This window comes from Podarcis cretensis (genome assembly GCF_951804945.1).
Source record: "Podarcis cretensis genome assembly, chromosome: 8".
NCBI classification, from domain to species: Eukaryota; Metazoa; Chordata; class Lepidosauria; order Squamata; family Lacertidae; genus Podarcis; species Podarcis cretensis.
In genome coordinates this window covers 13,008,231-13,025,693 of record NC_137177.1, presented here as the reverse complement: position 1 = coordinate 13,025,693, position 17,463 = coordinate 13,008,231, and the positions used below count along the sequence as shown (strand labels likewise).

Here is a 17,463-nt window from a genome sequence, read left to right as displayed (position 1 = left end):
AATGTAATGAGACTGAAGGCACTTTCTTTCACCTTTGGTGGACCTGCCCAAAGATTAAAGCCTTTTGGGAAATGATTTATAATGAAATTAAGAAGGTACTTAAATGTACTTTTCATAAGAAACCAGAGGCATTTCTTTTGGGCATGGTCAGCCAATTGGTGTCAAGAAAGGATAAGACTTTTTTTATGTACACTACTACAGCAGCAAGGATTCTTCTAGCAAAGTATTGGAAGATACAAGAATTACCTACACTGGAAGAATGGCAGACGAAAGTGATTGACTTTATGGGATTGGCAGAAATGACTGGCAGAATCCGTGACCTAGAGAAAGAGACGGTGGAGGAAGACTGGAAGAAATTTAAAGCTTACCTTAAGAACTGTTTTAAAATTGATGAGTGTTAAAATGTCAAGGGAAAGGAAGATGCAGAATTACAGCTGAAACTGTTTGACGAATTAAGATGAAATTGAGAATGAAAATAAGTTACAATTTAATTGGAGTAAAGGGTTGCTGAAAAACTCTTAAATAAGGATGCAGAAAGGGTGAGGTATGGGGAAGTCCGAGAAAGAAGGTGTATGAAAATGAGGATATGAAATTATATTTGTTTGTATGTTTTTGTTTGTTGATGTATGTTTGTTATTTTGTTTTAAAATTGGAAAATTAATAAAAAATTATTATTATTTTTTAAAAAGTTTTTTCAAAGCTTTTGCCTCCATTGGTGACAGCCACCTTGGAGTTTTGTTCTCCAGCAAATCTTTATATTTGATCCAGACATTATATAATGCTTTCCTGACAATATGGTTTTTAAAACCTTTATGCACCTTAACCTTGTCATACCACAAATATGCATGCCATCCAAAAGAATTGTTAAATCCTTCTAAATCCAAAATGTCTGTGTTCTCGAGAAGCAGCCAGTCCTTTAACCAGCAGAAAGCTGCTGATTCATAATATAGTTTCAAATCCGGCAGGGCAAATCCCCCTCTTTCCTTTGCATCAGTTAAAATCTTAAATTTTATCCTGGGTTTTTTGCCCTGCCAGATAAATTTAGAAATGTCCTGCTGCCAACCCTTGAAACAGTCCATCTTATCCACAATTTGCAATGTTTGGAACAAAAATAACATTCTAGGCAATACATTCATCTTTATAACTGCTATTCGACCAGACAAGGAGAGCTTCAAGTTTGACCAAATTTCTAGATCTTTTTTTCACTTGTTTCCAACATTTCTCATAGTTATCTTTAAATAAATTCATATTTTTAGCTGTCATATTAATCCCCAAATATTTTACACTCTTGACCACAGTTAAACCTGTCTCATTCTGAAACTTCTCTTTCTCAATATCCGTTAAGTTTTTCTCTAATACCTTAGTTTTTAGTTTATTCAATTTAAACCCTGCCATTTGACCAAATTCTTGCATCAGTTCCAAAACTCTTTTAGTACTAGATTCTGGCTCTTGTAATGTAAGTACCAGATCATCTGCAAAGGCTCTCAATTTATATTGTTTCGCTCCGACCTGAACCCCTTTAACCAGCTGGTCTAGTTGTTTAAAAATCTCTTACTCAGCCACCAACCCCTACCAGCAGTCACTCCTACCGCATACATACACACAAAATGTACTACAAAAACTAAGAAAAGAAAGGAACTTTTCACTGGCTGAACCATATAAAATAATAGTGCAGATTTCCCCCTACTAGTCACACAGATATTCCTGACAATTTCATTCCTTCCAAGGTCACTGCCTCCCATTCCAGACTCTTACCTGAGGACGGGCGGAAGTGCACACCCCAATTCCCTGATACTCCTTCCTGCTACCAAGGAGTGTCCCCAGACAATCCAAACCATGTAGGAGACCATATTAAAACTTTCACTGAGGGTACCCTCATCACAGTCCCAACACCTTTTGCCTCAGCGGTGCTGCTTTTGTAGTTCTCTGGCTGGAGAGCCATCATCGGCAACTAGGGGTCAACTCACTTCCTCCACAGTTCTCCCCTGCAAGAGGATCTAGGATCTAGTTGAGTTAGTAGGGAGCAAGGAGGAAATGTATTCTTCTCTCTATCTCCTCCCAATCATGCAATAAATGAAGAATCAACCAGGAGTCATTTGAAGCTCTTTGTCAATAAGTGATTCAGGCAGAACACTTGCTTTCTCCTTGAGACACAGATGGTGATGCTGATTCTAATCACCTCCCATGTAAACTAGGAAGATGAATATTGCACTGGAACAGTATCATTTGTCTATGAGCAACCAATGAGAAAATGTGAAACATCAATGCTATTCATGCTCAGGAATACATAGATATGTATAATTCTAAAAGAATGCAGCTACTTACCATAAATATATTTGTAGTTGCAAAAGTCATCTTGGCAGCAGTTGATTTCACTTAATAAGTAACCTTGTAATGTAGTGAAACTGTAGTTCTCTGAGGAACAAGTTGTAACACATCCCATGTCAGGAATGCCATAAATTATAGACCCATCTGTGAGACAGAATTGGAAAGAAATAACTACATCTGCAAAAAAACTGAAAAAAGGATGGAGGTAGTGAATGTTCACTTCACAGGCCAAGTTTGTAGGAGAAAATAAAATACAACGGAAGAATTAAAGGCAATAAGAAAAGCACAATTAAAAATCACACAACATTTAGCACATCACATGATAACTGCTGCAACAAGCAAATGTCTTTGGGGGAGGGGGAATTGGGGACCACTTCTGCAGTGCTCCCAAACTCAACATCCTTTAGGAATAAGAACCTGTGGCTACTGCATCAATCTACAACTATTATTCTTATTCTTATAATATAACCATATTAGCAGTCCCCCGCTGCTTTAACAAACCATAGATTATTCAATGGCCAAAGGTCTGGAATGATAAAGAATAATGCTTTTGCCTGGTGCTGAAACACATGCAATGATTACACCAAGTGAGCCTCCCTGGGGAGAGCATTCCACAGGCAGGAAGCTGCCACAGAAAAAGCCTGTTCTCAGGTCTGTCATTTTCTGAACCTAGAGAAGGGCCTTGGATGACAGGCGCAGGGTCAGCGTCAGTTCATATGGGGAGAGGCAGTCCTTACGGTCCTCAGCTGTGCAAGACATTATAGGTCAACACCAGCTTTTGAATTTGGCCCAGAAATTAATTGGCAACCAGTGCAGTCAGGCCAGGATCAACATTATATGGTCAGAATGTCTTGTTCTTATGAGCAATTTGGACATTCAATTTTGCACCAGCTCAAGTTTTTGAACCATCTTCAGAGGCAGCCCCACATATTGTAATCTAGATGTTACCAGAGCGTGGGCAATGAAGTAAGGCTAGTCCTGTCCAGAAATTGGCAAAGCTGGGATATCAACTGAAGGTGACACATGGCACTCCATGCCACTAAGGCCACCTGGCCCTCAAGCTACCGTATGGCACTAGAAACACCCCAAGCTACTGTTAGCTTCTGTTTTGCCACTGAGCAGCTGCTTGGAGTCACAAGACTCTGTTTACATTCCAGGGATTCCAGGCTATTGGAAGTCTCATGGGAGTGAGGAGGCGGGATGTGACGTTAGTGGTTTCCTGTTTCCTTTGTTCCTTTGTTCAGCTGCTCTCTGCTTTCATAGAAAGAGGATGTATTTTTCTTTGCTCTCTGCGTAGCTTAGAAATAAAGCATAGCATGTAGCCAAAACTCTCGTCTCTTCCCTGTACTGGGAACTCTGCTGAATGGATGGAAACATGCCTTGGAGCCTCATCAAAGGTTCGAGGTCATTAATTATTTGTCGGAGGCGATTCCGGAGGCTCAGCCAGAAAATGGAGCTTTATCAGCTTGGCCGAGCGGAGATGCCGACATTTTTGGTCATGGGCCCAGATGAATGGCAGAAGAACGAAATGCAGCTTATCTTCTCTGCGTGTCAAGAAGATTGATGAGAGGTATGTGCTCTTGCCCCGGGAAGCCTGCCGGTCCCTAATTGATGGCAGTAAGGGGTGGACTTTGAACTTTTATTCAAAGCACTGACTGGTTGCGGCAGAAGTTCAGCATAACGCAAAGGCCTCAAGTAGTGTGCTTTTGGAATGCAGCTGGTAAATAGACGCAGCTTGCTTTAAAGACACAGACATGGCCGGTGATAGAGTAACAGAGGCTCTTGAGAATGCGTTTGGAATTCCAAAGCTTCAAAAAAATAATTATCAAAACTGGGTGCAGTATGCATAGGCTCTGCTATGAAAAGAGGGTCTGTTTAATGTGATAACAGATGCGTGCACCCCCCCCCCAGCTCCTGTAACTGATGAATGGAAAGCTAAGGATTCCAAAGCAAGGGGAACTCTGACGCTGATTGTGTCTCCTGAAGAGTTATATCTCTTGCGTGACAAGGCCTCAGCCAGGCAGATGTGGGACAGTCTGCGAGAGTCACATTTGAGAACGGAGGCTGGTGCTTCTTTGTTCTTTTATGCCAAATTGCAAGATATGGCATTTGCTGAAGGAGCAGTCGTACGTGCTCACCTCATGGAAATGCAGAATCTAAGGCATGAGTTGCAACAGCGTGGAATCACCTTTCCAGAGGCTGTGTATTCCTTCATGATTTTACATTCTTTGGGTTCAAGTTGGGAAGCGATTGCCAGCCAGCTTGCTGTTTTGCCTACTGCTCAGCTAACGGTAGCGCATGTTACTGCTGTGGTGTTAGATGAAGTGGATTGCCGTAGTGCTGCAGGTACCACATGAAGTGTAAGGCATGCACAGCAAACAAGGTCAAAATGGCTGCAAAAGGTAAGGTGTCTAGTAGGCAAGCTACAGAACCATACCAGGTAGTGCATGTTGATCTCATTGGTCCACTAGCACCCTCTGTGGGTGGAGCCAGGTACTTCATGGTTCTCACTGATTCATTTTCCAGGTGTTCAATTCATTTTCCAGGTGTTCATTTCATTTTCATGTGTTCAATCTCAAGCAGAAATCAGAAGCGTTTCCTAGGTTCAAGGAATTTTGTGCTTGGTTGAAAAATGTGCATGGTAAGCAGGTGAAATATTTATTTACAGATCAAGGGGGAGAATTCACTTCTCAGCAGTTTGAAGCTTTTCTGACTGAGAAAGGAATTCAACATGACCTGTCAAGTCCACGGTCTCTTTGGATGAATGGACTTTATGAAAGGGCAAGCCAAACATTGCTTCAAGGCTTGAAAACCTTGCTGCATGATACAAATCTTCCAGAGAGTTATTGGGCAGAATCGCTCAGCTGTTTGGTTTACACTTATAATCACCAATTGGTTGTACCCCCTATGAAAAGATGTTTGGCAAGAAACCATTCATCAAGCTCATGAGAATTTTTGGTTCTGACATGTGGGTTCACACACCACAAAGCTCTAAGTTAGGCTAACGTGGTTTGCATGGTATCTTTCTAGGGTGTCAGAAAGGTTCTTACAGAGTAATGATGACTGACTCTAAGACAATTAGACTCACTAGAAGTGTTGAGTACGATGCCAAGTGGGGGGAGAATATGGAAATTTTCCGGTGTTATCCTAATGACAGTGAAGAGTCTGAGGATAAGCAGCAACAAAACCCCACACCCACTGATGAAGATTCTGATCCTGAATCTGAAACTGAATCAGATGGTTCAGAGGATTTCAAGAGTGCTAAAGCCTCTCTGCGACCCTCTGAAGGCTCTGATCGAGAATTGGAGGAACCACTGTTCACTATAGGCCACTTTTCTCCTAAGAAAGAAGAGGAGAGCATTGAAGACTTACGTCTAATTCACGTCTGAAAGAGCCACAAAAAGTAGGCCTCCAAAGAGATTTGCTGATGAATTTGCTAAAGCAGCTAAAGCTGTAACTGTTGTTAATAGCTCCAAGAAGGTATTTGAACCTTCAAGCTTCCAAGAGATCCAGGCTTTGGCCTTGAAGGATGCTGAGCCATGGTTAACTGCCATGAAGGCTGAGCTTGATTCCTTAGAGAGGAACAAAACATGGGAGCTAGTTCCGACAGTTCCAGGGATGAAACTGCTTGACAGCAAATGGGTATTCAAAGCAAAGACAGATCAAAATGGCATGGTCGTCAGACACAAAGGCAGATTGGTAGCCAGAGGTTTTTCACAGGTACCAGGAGAAGACTATCACAAGACCTACTCACCCATGGTGAGATATGAGAGCATTAGGCTTATGCTCAAACTTGCTGCAGAAGAGAATCTACACGTTTCTCATCACGATGTGAATACAGCATTTTTGTAAAGAGCCTTAGGTGAATCACTTTATATGCTTCCACCTGATGGCGTACAGGTAAAACAGGGATTTATTTGTTCTCTGAAGAAGTCCCTATATGGTCTCAAACAAAGTGCTCAATGCTGGCACTCTAAACTCACTGAAGTGTTGTTTTCTCTAGGTTTTCAGCAAGGTAAAGCTGATCTGTGTGTATTTGTCAAAGAGGAAGGGCCAAAGAAGCTGTATTGCTTGTTTTATGTTGATGATATACTTTTCTTTTGGAAGGATGTCAAAATGCACAATAGCACCCTAGCTCAACTGAAGGAGCACTTTGAGATGAAAGATCTTGGTGAGGTAACCAACTACCTATCTCTGGAAATAGAGAGAGACCAAGATGGTAATATTTTAGTACACCAGTCACAGAAAATTGCTGATGTGTTAACAAAACTAAACCTGATGGATGCTAACCCTGTAGACACACCAATGACAAGAGATTATCAGGTAGATGATACTGAAGAAGCATTTTCTGACACTGTACAGAAGTGTGCTAGGCAAACTAAACTTCATTGCCAGATGTTCAAGACCTGACATTGCAGTTAGCTGTAATTTGCTAAGCAGACAAGTCAACAATCCTACTGTTAAGGATTGGAAAGCTCTGAAACGCATAGCACGCTATTTGAAAGGCACTATGCATTACAGACTGAGATTTAACAATCAGAAGTCTGGAGGTCTTGAGATATTTCCTGATGCGAGTTTTGGAAGTGACACTACAGACAGGAAAAGTACGTCTGGAGTTTGCTACATGTACATGTCTATTTGATTGGTTGTACAAGAAGCAAACAACAGTAAACTTAAGTTCTTGTGAAGCTGAACTGAATGCACTGTCTTATTCATTTGTGGATTGTGAATGGTTGTTACAATTGTGTAAAGACATGAGAATTCCTGTAAAGTGTCCAATCCAGGTTTATCAGGACAACAAAGCATGTTTGGCTTTGCTGACTTCTGAAGGTTGTAAGCAAAGCACAAAGCACTTGCAATTGAAGCTGCAACATGCTAGAGAATGTGTTCAGAAAGGAATCGCAACGGTGTCCTACATGCCAGGTAATGAAATTCCTGCTGAATTATTGTCCAAGGTTGTTCCAAGGGATCAATACTGTACCTATGTACAGAAATTGGGTTTGTATTGAGATTGTACTGATACACTGCCCAGTGGTGTTCACAGAAAGAGGGAGGGTGTTAGTTTCTGTTTTGCCACTGAGCAGCTGCTTGGAGTCACAGGACTCTGTTTACATTCCAGGGATTCCAGGCTATTGGAAGTCTCACGGGAGTGAGGAGACGGGATGTGACGTTAGTGGTTTCCTGTTTCCTTTGTTCCTTTGTTCCTTTGTTCTCTGTTTTCATAGAGAGAGGATGTATTATTCTTTGCTCTCTGCGTAGCTTAGAAATAAAGCATAGCATGTAGCCAAACCTCTTGTCTCTTCCCTGTGCTGGGAACTCTGCTGAATGGATGGAAACATGCCTTGGAGCCTCATCAAAGGCTTGAAGTCATTAATTATTCGTCGGAGGCGATTCTGGAGACCGGAAAATGGAGTTTATCAGCTTGGCCGAGTGGAGATGCCGACAGTTACTGCCCCTCAAGAGCAGGAAGTTTTCTATTGTCATGAACACGCCAGCCCAAGGCCAAGATGTACTGTCTGAAATAAAAAGCAGGCAGATGCAGAGAGAGCAGAGAGCCTTGCATATTTCTCAGACAGTTGAAACATGGGGGTTGTCAACCCCTCCTCTTACAGGGGCTGGCAAGAATGCAGCTGATGTGTTTCAGCAAAGTGGGCTGGGGAGCAGCCCGCTCTTGCAAGAAGCACAATCATGACCGGCACAAAGGAGAGAGAGCAGTTCTTCACAGGAAGAGGAGGCAAATAACACCATTAGTCCCAAAACTAGGTGAATTGGGAAAGTCCTAGAAAGAAAACAAGCCCCAAAATGTAAGGGTCAGAAGTTCAGGATATTCTGCAAAAACTGGAAGGACTCTAATTAGTCAGAGACAAATTGATGCTTGCAATAAATCTACCAGTTAATTATGTCTTGCGTGCTGTCATCAAGCTGGCTGCTAACAGCTTGACCCTTCTCACTGTTCTCCATGTCAGACTGCAGAGAGAAAAGGCACAATGACTGAGGAGGACAAAAAACAGGTGGCGCTGTTGGTGGCAGAGGGGGGCACCCTGCTCCTGAGGCTGAGCCTTATCAGATCATGTGGCAACACAGGGATTGTGGGTGAGTAGGGCAGACAGCTAGTGGAGGAATATGGAAGCCGTATGTCTAAGAGCTCATGCCTCCCCCCTCCCCCGAATTTTTCAGGGAAACCTTTATAGTATGTATCATTCAAAATGGCATTCTTTTCCTTTGTGAGCCTCAGAGGGCAGAATTCCACAGTGACGGGGGAAAGTGGGATTTCTCAATAGCCTTCGAGAAGTCAAAACACATCATTGGGTAACCCCGATGTTGTTAAGCCAGGAGGTGATGCTTGTGAATTTGGATACATTTGTGAAAGTGATGGACAGAATATATGAAAACCCCACACAATAAGATGCTCTCTCCCAGAAGTTATTGAGCTGTATACAGGGAAACAGGCCAGTACCAGCAATCTGGCAAGACTTTCACATGCTTGTTCAGCAACTGCGATGGGAGGGGAAACTGCTGGTTGCATTATACAAGGCTGGAGTGAATGAGTGGATTTTGGATGAACTGGCTCGAACACTGCTTCTGAGTACACTTCAAGTGGTAGGGCAGGCATCTCTGCAGGTGGGCCTGAGATTGCAGGAGCACACAAGGGTATGGCAAGGGCAGAGAAGGTCTGTAACTCCTAGATCCTACACGATGGAGGAGAGAGTTGGCAGCAGGCACAGTGAGGCGCAGGACAGGGAGGAGCCTATGCAACTGGGTGCCGCCAAGGGGGGCGCTTCCCTGTAATTGCTCCAGCCAAGAAGGAGAAGCGCCAAAAAGAGCAGTTGTGCTTTATCTGCAGCTCAGCCTCACACATGGTGACACAATGCACAGCCAGGATGGTCCAAGGATCCCTGTCATGGGTGAGCATGGACAGAAAGCCAGAGCTCAAAGAGATGCTGGCAGGAAACGACAAGTCTCAGTCCCTTCTGGGGGCCCAGGACTGGGAGCAGAGGCAGTAGGAGGGCCTTGGCCAGGACCTGTGATTCTGTGAGTATGAAAATGGGGACCTGTGACTGTCTGCTTTCCACTCACATATGCTAAATCCGTCAGAGCAGAATTACACCATCTGAGAGAAGGAACTTCTTGTTATACGGGACACTCTGGAGACGTGGTGACACTTCCTGAAGGGTGCGCAACATTAGGTGGAGGTGCACACCGATCACCATAATTTAGAACACTGGCAAACAGCTCAGTGTCTTAACCAGAGGCAGATAAGGTGGGCAAAATTCTTTGCTAGATTCAGCTTCAGAGTGAAGCATGTAGTGGGCCCTCAGAACCAAAGAGCAGGTGCTCTTTCACGGAAACCAGAGTATGTGGAAGAGGAAACTACCTCAGTGCTGAGGCACATCCTCACACCAGAACAGATACAGATAGCAGCGGTCTCAGCAGCAGAGACACCTGACTTACAGAAGCAAACTGTGAAGGATGAGTTTCAAGGAGGAAGATAGAGGCAATACAGAGATGGGTTAGTGATTTGGGCGGATTTGCTGAAAGAGGTGGATTGTTGTATAAGGGAATAGTGTTACATGTCCCAGAGGCAGTGTCATGACAGCCCCATGGTGGGGCATTGTGGGCAGTACAAAAACTTATTCCGAGTGATGATACAGTTTTGGTGGCCAAAGGTGAAGGAGGAAATGAAGGATGTGAAGACCTGTGAGACTTGTCAATGGGCAAAGAGACCCCGCGAAGCACCTGCAGGACTACTCCAACCGCTACCCACACCTCAAGGACCATGGGAGGTGATAGCTATGGACTTTTTTACTGACCTGCCTGAGTCACAGAAGCAGAGGATGATATGGGTGGTGGTGGACTTCTTCTCAAAGATGGTGCATTTTATTCCCTGTAAGAAGTTGCCCTCAGCTCAGGAGATGACTCAACCCTTTGTGGAGCATGTGTTTAAGCTGCATGGATTGCCTCTAAGGGTTATCTCCGATAGAGGGACACAGTTTACCTCCCAGTTTTGGAGAAAACTAATGCAGCTGCTGAAGGTGGAAGTCTGCCTCAAGTCAGCGAGGTACCCACAGACCAATGGAGAATTGGAAAGGACAAATGCAACCTTGCAACAGTATCTGAGGTGACAACATGGCAGTACCAGTTACAGAACATCTGGCAAAAGAATTGGCGACTCTGCACAGCTTACTACAAGAGCAGTTGGAACAGGTGAAAGACACGTATAAGAGGCAGGCAGATTAGCATAGACAACAAGGATAAGGGTGGGTGACCAAGTGTGGCTGTCTACAAAAGATTTGCCCAGAAAGGGGAGCTGCCAGAAGTTGAACCCTCAGAGGGTGGGGCCATTTGAAGCAATAAATCTACCAGTTAATTACATCTTGTGTGCTGTTTTCAAACCCAAGCACTGTGGCTCTAAACTAAACTAATCCTAGCTAAAACACACTTGTTGTTCAATTTTACTAACAAAGAACCATGAATTTTTAGAAGATTCCATCTTGGAACCACAGTGCTGGAAAGGCAACTGGATCACTTGCTGTTGGAAGAGGAGCAAACTGCAAGAAGCAGCTCAGATTTTTAAAGGCTCACTCACCCGCTCATTGGAACGGAGAAGCCTTGGCTATTTTCTGTTCAAGTTTCTCTGGTCCCTCAAATAGGCCCTTTAAGTTCTTTGTAAAGGAGAGGCTTGACACAGAGAATTCATGTGCAGCTCAGGCTCCTTCTTCATAGCATGTTTCCTGGCAGCATTTCTTCGTCCCAGGCAAGAGTAATCTTCCATATGCACGCTAGATCCCTTGAAGAGAGTCTTTCTGGCAAAATCACAGGCTTGATTCACATACTCATCATGTATCATCTATAGGTCTTTGGTTGTCCAGCACTTAATAACTCAGCTGAATGCATGAAAGGTCATCACGAGATACTCCAGGGATCAAATGATGGACCCGCACACACAGTTTTAATTAGACAGAAAAGACTTATACTCACGTAAATAGCCAGAGACATCACGATTAAAGCAAAAGCCATCGTCAATCATGCAAAATATCTCGTAATTGTCAAGATTGCTACAGATTAGATTTGCCACTTCTGTGAGGAGAGATGAGGAAACATTCAGTGGCACCACAAAGTTGCTCATCCCATGAAAAATGGCATCTACATTCATGGTTAGAAATACAACCATGATCTCAGCCTTTGTTGGAAATAATCCACCAAGCTAAATATGAGCAGCTTTCATCATCTCAGGATCCACTTGCAATAGTGGGCCGTGTGGGATGAAAGCATCTGAATACTCTAAATAATGCTCACCAGGTCTATAGAAATTTGTGATGTCATACGTTTGAGACAGTTATGTCAGTTGATACAGCAGTGGCCCTTATGAACTGTCTTCTGTGTGAGAGCAGCAGAAGTGGTGTGCTGCTATCTGCCTCAGTTAGTCTGTCTGTAAGAGTATTTATGTTAGACACAAATCTATTTAAGATGTATTAGCAACAAGTACCTGCATTGTACATTTTAATTTGCAAGTGCAAGCTCACCAAGTAAAAGTAATTTCTTGTTTAAAGTGTCTTGTGCAGTTTTTATAGGAAGGAAAAGGGAACTAATTAAAGGGTCAGATGACCTGGGCTCCCTTCAGCATAATTCTGTAAGGTATAATTCCCACAGGTCAGGGGCTGCATGCACACACACAAGCACACAAACTTCTGCATCTCACATAAACAAATAAACTCAGAAACTAACAGTTGCGCAGCCTTCTTCTCATTTGCGATTGCATATGCACACACTTCTCCCCTCTTGGACACACAGAGATGGGAAGTACCCTGAGATCCCATCATAACTTCCTCCTCCCCACCAATCAGATAGGCAGCGAGGGTCGGAATGGAACTTTGGAAGTCCTGTCATATAGCAATCTTATTGGTTTTCAGGATCCACAAGCAGTGGATCTTCCCTGCACCAATCAGATGGGCATTAAGGTGCACACAGTGTGATTTCAGAAGTCCCACCACGCACTTCTGCACACAGCCCACATTATTGGTCCTGGCAAGTGTGCTACCACCAGCCCAGAGCATGAGCAGAGCATGATGGCAATGGGGAGAAAGGTGCACCAGGAAAGGCTTCCCCATGCACCTTCCTCACAATGGAAATTGTGCTCGTCAGCCCTGCCAAACCTGCTTGGCCAGCTGAGGGAAAAACAGTTACCAACACAGGACAAGGGGTTAATCCGCAGGTATGGGACATAGGCAACCTGTTGCAGCTGCCATGAGGCCCATGGGTCAAAGATTGCTCACTTATACTGGAAGTAATGGGCAGGTAGCCCAGTCTCATGAGAAGTGTATCAAGCCCAAACAGGGTAACCACAGCAGCACAAGAAGCACTATAAAATCTAGCACTAACAGGCAGTGCTGTTGCTGGGGGGGGGGGGAGGACTAGCCAAGTTCTTTGCCCTGGGTGAAGCCTCCAGAGGCTCCATTGAGGCTCTCAGCCTGTGTGTGTGTGTGCAAATGTATGTGGTTTGTGTGTGCCAAACTGGGTTTTTGACTTGGGGAAAATAAAGCCTAGTTTTGCCCCTGCTACCAGGGATTCCTTTCTATTTTGTTCTACCCCATGCAGGTTTCCCATTTAGTGTCACCAATCCTGGACTTAGGAAGCCAAAGTCTATGGACCTCTTTGTGAAAACTTATCTGAAGCCAACTTCATAAAACAGAAGTACACTCTACCAAGCCCGCAAAATTCCCTTTGAAGGTGGTCTATGTAGCGGGTACTTGTTTTACTATGAATGAGTATAGATCCTGGAAATACAGTTTGCTAAATCCAAAATTTATTCTGGATTCCCAACTGCTTTTGGTCTTATCCACCCTTTTCAGCTTATTTTTTCTTCTTCAATGAACCTATCTCAGTTTTCCTAGCTTAGTCCACTTCACATCCCCTCCCAGGTAGGGGAAAAAAGAGTGCAGGATTTCAGCTTCTGACTCACCTGGGAAAAACAGGGCCAGGAGAAGGCAGGTACTGAGGAAAGCCTTCATAGCGCTGAGGAGATCAAAAGCTTCGGAAGACTCAGAAGAAGCCAGCAGGTGACTTGTGGAGGAAGAGGCTGATGTGGGGGAACTTATAGGCCAAAGCGGGGAGGCCTGGGAGTAGAGTTGGGAAAAACTGGTCCAGTGAGGGGCAGGAAATGATGAAATTAGAAATTGCATAGAATGTTTTATTGGAACACAAAGTTCAGTGTTGAAATTTAATGAAATTTGCTTTTTTGGAACAGCATGGTGTTCTACCAACTGCCTCTTTCATTCCATTTTATTAGCAAGGTTATGAAACAACGATTGTTTTCCTTTGGTTGTAATTTCACCAAAAGACTACCCAGTCTATCTCCACCCCTATTTCTCCACAATGCCTCTGGAGATAGTCACTTGTTAGCCAACTTGGCTTGTTCAGTTTTGTAATATTCAATCATTTTACAGAATGTATCCTGCAAAACATATTTGGAAGGCTAATTCAATGAAGATGGATCTTTTTTGTTTGTTTGTTTTGTGGTCCTCATGGGACTTGCATATGCTTGCTATGCTTGAAGATGTTTTTTCTACCTGGGCTCCACCATAACCAGCAAGCTCTCCATCAGCAAGCTCTCCATCAGTGCTGAACTGGTCAAGCCTATTGGCAAGGCAGCTATAACAATGGATCACCTCTCTGAAAATATATGGGAGAATATAATGCTTATGACCAATATTAAGATGAAGGTCTACCATGCTCGCATGTTGAGCCCATTGCTATATGAATGTAAGTTACAAGCAACTTACAGCTGCCAGGAGACACACCTCAACACTTTCCACATGCACTGTGTCGGGAAGATTTTGGGTATCACATGGCAACACAGAGTCTTAAACCAAGACGTGCTCTCCAAATCCCACATTCTCAGCATTTTTGCACTCCTGTCTCTATCACATCTACACTGGCTTGGTCATGCACACAAAATGGATGTGACAATACACTATGTAACATTCACATGAAAGTTAACATTTCCATCCAGGCAAGCAAGACATTGTCACAGTTAAGCACCCTAAGAGAGGTGCTGCAGGAATGACGAGGGGCCTGGCCTACAGAGAGTCTCTCGCCTTGTGCAACTCCAGGTGGAGAGGCAGGACCTCTGAGATGATTTTTTCAGGGAGTATGCAATTTCTTTTGGGCCCTCTCGCTTCTCCAGTAGTCATTCTGTTTTCATCCACTATGGTTTTATGTGCCATGAGCTGTAGGCTTTAAAGTAAAAAGGTCATGAAAGATGAGAGAGGGATAGAGTGGAAGGCTCTGCTAATTTTCTGCATTTATGGATTTCTGCTAATACTTCCTCCATAATAAGTATAAATATATTCATATAAATTGGCAACTGTCTGTCTCCAGGGACAATGGAAGAATGTGCCTTAAGGGGTGAAGTCAAACCCCTGGAGAGTTACAGCGCTTGCTGTGGATGTAGAGACCGATAAGGGAGAGACCTGTTTTGTTGCTGCTGGGTAGGTTGAAGGTGTCTGGCTGCTGTGCTGCAGGTATACCCCGGTGTTCCTTCTTTCTGTGCTCATCCCAGTGGTCATTCCTACAGATAAAGAGAAAGAATTCACATTGAAATGTCTTTTTATATTGCAACGCAAATCAGATCATAGGAAAACAGGAGTATTAATTAGATAGATTAGATAGATAGATGATAGATGATAGATGATAGATGATAGATGATGATAGATGATGATAGATAGATAGATAGATAGATAGATGATAGATAGATAGATAGATAGATGATAGATAGATAGATAGATAGATAGATAGATAGATATAGATAAATGGTAGATAGATAGATAGATAGATAGATAGATAGATAGATAGATAGATAGATGATAGATAGATAGATAGATAGACAGATGATAGATAGATAGATAGATAGATAGATAGATAGATAGATAGATGATAGATAGATAGATAAATGTTGGATTTCTTTTCCAAAACCATCACCATTAAGGGTAGCAGGAGATTGCTCTGATGAAGATAAAGTGTTTCTCTCCACATTACTTTTTGACATGGTGATATATTTCCACAAGTAATCATTTCGCCCCTGCCAATTGTAAATACAACCTGGAGTTCATTTTTTTTTTAAATTTTCATTTATTTATTTATTTAATATTATTTTGTATTCAATACATTTATATACATTTTAAACATTTATATACCACAATACAGTCTCTAAACGGTTTGCCAATTAAAACTGTGTGTGTGTAACTGAGAAAGTACAATAAAATAAAAAGCAATTTTACACATAACTACAATGCAATGCAATAAAACAATCAAATCTCAAAAGAAATAAAAATAAGATATATCATCTTCCCAGTCACTCCAGCATCGCTTATTAAAGTCACCAGCCCCTATCGCCAGTCACTCTTTCCACACAACAAAAACCCAGGAAAGAAAGAAACAGCACAAGAGGCCATTTTAAAACTTTGACTGAGGGCACCCTCCTCACAGTCCCAACACCCTTTGCCTCAGCAGGGCTGCTTTTGTCGTTCTCTGGCTGGGGAGCCACCAGCGGCAACTGGTGGTCAACTCACTTCCTCCACAGTTCTCCCCTACAGGAGAACTCCTAGGATCTTGTTGGGCTAGAAGAGAGCAAGGAGGAAATGTATTGCGTTCCCAGGCAGAGATCCCCTCTCCCCTGGGAGACAGACCGAGAACAATGAATCACACATGATAACATGTATTAGGATTAAAATGGCCACAACTTTATTAACAGTTTCAGATGTAGGAAACCTTGGCTTAGGCATTGGGCGTGTTTCCCTCTCAGCCCCCCTAGCTGGGGAACTGAGGCACAACAGAGTTAATCGGATCAGAAGAGGCACTTTAAAACGCATGTTTACATAGCCAGCCCCCAGTTCTCCACCCAATTTTGGGAAGTTCATTGACAACGTATCTGCCTATGGCCAGTGACTCCCTTCACAAAAGCCCCTTCAACAGGGAATCCTGACTCCCCCTATAAATGAAGAATCACTGAGGGGTCATTTGAAGCTCTTTGTCAATAAGTGCTTCAGACAGGACACTTGCTTCCCCCTTGAGACACAGATGGTGATGCTGATTCTAATCATCTCCCATGTAAACCAGGATGAATATTGCACTGGAACAGTATCATTTGTCTATGAACAACCAATGAGAAAACGTGAAACCTCAATGCTAGCATGAAAACTAATTGTTCTGGCAATGGTGGATGCAATACCTAGCCTGGCCAAATTCACAAGATGTTTCTGAGACATTAAGACCATAAATAATTCTTAATTAGCTGAAGTTTGCTAATGCTCCTGGAATGGTTATTAGTAGTTTTAATCTAACACAAATGTTTGGAAACAGGGGTTGAGGTCACTTTGCACCCCACAATAAAAAAATTCAGGGGCCAGGCACCCCCAAAGTTCAAGGTTGTTGCCTTTCAAATGGTATATGTGTGCCACATCTTGTAATCAGTTATGTGGGGTGGAGCTTACCTGGGCCTACTTAACATTTTATTCAAGTTGACACCCCTGTGCTTGTACATACACACACACACACACCTGAGAAACTACAATAAATTAAAAAGCAATTTTAAACATATCTACAATGCATTGCAATAAATCAATAAAATGCCACACAACTAATTTTAATTAGACAGAAAAACCTTATACTCACCGAAAAGGACATTGGTGTAACAAATAAAGCAAATGCCTTTGGCAATACTGCAACCCATCTCAACAGGGTTTCCAGGGTCAAAAGCTCTGTGACAGAAGAGAGTTGCCACTCCTGTGAGGAGAGAGAAGGAAACAGTGCCTCTCCATTGAGCAGCTCATTCTTTGAGAAATGGCATCAACATTCACAGTAGAAATAAGGTCATGATCTCAGCCTTTGTTGGATGCAGTCCCCCAAACCAGACATGTCATACATGTGAGGCAGTTATGTCAGGTGGTACAGCAGTGGCACTTATTAATCGTCTTTTGTGTGAGAGCAGCTGAACTCTTTGCCTCAGAGGTAGTCAGTCTGTAACAGTATTTATCTTAGACACAAATGTATGCAAAATGTACTTGTGATTCGAGGACCCGATCCCCGCTTGGGAAATAAAGACACGTGGACACGGTATATAAGGTTAATGGGCAAGAA

The 17,463-nt window shown here is 43.0% G+C and overlaps 1 long non-coding RNA gene across 1 annotated transcript in view; it reads right to left on the bottom strand.

Moving 5' to 3' along the window:
• LOC307221798 overlaps positions 1-17,463 on the bottom strand; it is a 49,376-nt gene that overhangs the window by 30,362 nt on the left and 1,551 nt on the right. The window contains exon 2 of the long non-coding RNA XR_013841528.1: positions 16,999-17,109. This is a non-coding gene — a long non-coding RNA (uncharacterized lncRNA). The remainder of the gene's footprint in view (positions 1-16,998; positions 17,110-17,463) is intronic.